Raw genomic sequence first — 2,896 nt, forward strand, 5'->3', positions numbered from 1 at the left:
GGAACACTGAGGAACACTGGGGAACACTATTGTAATATTATTGAAACGCCTCTGTGCTGTTCTCTGATCTGACTGCCATAGTAGTTAATAGCCAGGACATACCGGTAGTCTCCCTGTGCCAAGAATTCCATATAAAGCCATATGACATCACAGTCATGACCTCACAGGGTTATGTCTACAGACACGGTGTGTGCGCCAGATAACCTTTCGTCCATTTGCAAAGATAGAACACACACACACACACACAAGATAACCTTTCTTCTTGTGTGGAGAATGAGGTTACCTGTCAACAACAGGTCATACACCCAGCCCACCTGCAGCCAGGCACGCGCACAGCCCACACACACACACACACACACATACGCACATTCCCTCTACCCATAATTGAAGGTAGAGATGCACTCTTGGGTACTTTAGACGTATCAGAGGTCTAACAGAGCTTTCTGTCTCTGCACAGTGCTGTTTGATACACTTTATATTACTCTCTTTATACACACATTACTTGCTGCCTTATGGGGATTCTGATATCTTCATTCCTCAAACAGTCTTAAGTCAAGCTGAGTTCATATTCCATTGATCATATCATGCAATAGGAGAACTGAATGGTACCATTAAGGAGTGAACTCTCCCTTAGAGTACACAACATAACTCATCTTAATGAAGGTCAATACTATTCCTATCCTGTTAAAAAAAAACAATGCCAAGATATTATAATTATGATTAAATACCTCAATGTTGATAATGTTAATATTGTTTTGTACACTCCAATAAAGATGCCATGTGTTTCACTACAGCTTTTATTTTCAAATTTTTGTAACAAAACAAAGTCAACAGAGAGAAACAGGTGAGAGTAGTAATCTTAACTCCTGGTCCTAGAGCGCTACATGGTGTTTAGGCTTTTGTTCCAGCCCTGATGATTCATTAGTCATTAGTTGATTAGTATCTTGATGTGTCAGAAACAAGAACCTGCACACCCTGTAGCCTCCCAGGACCAGCAGTGATGAACTCTGCTCAGATTTATAAATGCAAAATGAAGACAGGTGAATGAAGAGGTTTAGGGATCGGGTTTGAAGCTGAATGAGAACAGAGTAAGAGATCGCTAGCCACAACAGGAAGACAGGAGGGTTTGGGTGTGAGGTGTCGTGTGTGAGATGTTTGTAGAGGTGTCGTGTGAGATGTTTGTAGAGGTGTCATGTGTGAGATGTGTGTAGAGGTGTCATGTGTGAGATGTGTGTAGAGGTGTCATGTGTGAGATTTTTGGGAGGGGAGCGGTCCAGGGGAAGATTTACAGTGCAAATGCTGCACATAGAAATGTAATGAATAGAGCTTGAAATATTCTATCCACTACATGATAGAGAATCACGTCTGAACAACTTCTGAATAAGATCTGAAGTTGTTGGTGTGTGTGTGTGGGAGGTTTCATTGAGGGAGATGTCCAGTTGTTGGTGTGTGCGTGTGTGTGTGTGTGTGTGTGTGTGTGTGTGTGTGTGTGTGGGGGGGGGGGTCCAGGCGGTGGTTGAGGTCAATAGATGTCTCGGAGGCCCAGGTTTCCACGGTGACCAGCCATGGTGGCACTGTAGCAGTACAGCAGGTCCGTCAGCCACTGCTCCCTCGCCTCGCTACGACAGTACCTCTGGAACACACACACACACACACAGTCAGTGTGAAGTTGTTTACATTTCCTTCCTTATCTGGTAGTGTAGGGGTAGTTTATGTCAGCGGCAGGGTGTGTGTGACTGTTTACCGTGAGCTCCTGTATGATGTGTTGCAGTACAGTGGCGTTCGCCAGCGGCAGGGTGTGTGTGACTGTTTACCGTGAGGTCCTGTATGATGTGTTGCAGTACAGTGGCGTTCGCCAGCAGCAGGGTGTGTGTGACTGTTTACCGTGAGCTCCTGTATGATGTGTTGCAGTACAGTGGCGTTCGCCAGCAGCAGGGTGTGTGTGACTGTTTACCGTGAGGTCCTGTATGATGTGTTGCAGTACAGTGGCGTTCGCCAGCAGCAGGGTGTGTGTGACTGTTTACCGTGAGCTCCTGTATGATGTGTTGCAGTACAGTGGCGTTCGCCAGCAGCAGGGTGTGTGTGACTGTTTACCGTGAGCTCCTGTATGATGTGTTGCAGTACAGTGGCGTTCGCCAGCAGATGGTTGCGTGTGTGCTGCAGCAGCAGGGACAGTATCTGGGCCAACATTGGAAGCTCCTCCTCACATAGGTCTCCAACGTGCAGCGACTGCAGAACCATACGCAGCAGCCGGGGAACGCTACTCACCGCTGACACACACGCCCCCCACACCGCCTCCCTATAGAGAGAGAGAGAATAGAAAACACCCACGTTGTTAACTGAACAAACTTGACGGTGGTAAACCTGCCTCTCTAGTTATGCGCTGACGCTTTCTTTGTTGTCTGATAGGTGTGTTCTTTAAATATTTGTCTTCACTAACTGTAGCCAGGTGAGGCCCCATAGCTCAGTGGTTAGAGCACTGGTCTTGTAAACCAGGGGTCGCGAGTTCAATTCTCGCTGGGGCCTTCCCAAGGACACATTTTTGACCCCACAATGTTGACTTTATTTTGGACTCAGAGTTTGTGACCATGACACTGAGCATCAGTGTGTGTGTATATGTTACGGTACATGTGGGAAAACTAGGGTTAGGGTTAGGTGCTACGTCGACTTGGTACATGCTGGCATGTCTAATCCTAACCCTAACCCTGCCCCTAACCCTAACCGTAGCACCTAACCCTAGTTTTCCCACATGTACCGTATTCCCACATGTACCGTAACATATATATACAGTATACACACACACACACGCACACACACACACCTCTTATGGTTGGTCTCGGTGGCTGTGTCCTGCTGCAGTGTGAGCAGCAGGGACAGCAGGCTGAGGCAGCAGTGG

This window comes from Nansenia antarctica (assembly GCF_963989245.1).
Source record: "Nansenia antarctica genome assembly, chromosome: 8".
Lineage (NCBI taxonomy): Eukaryota > Metazoa > Chordata > Actinopteri > Argentiniformes > Microstomatidae > Nansenia > Nansenia antarctica.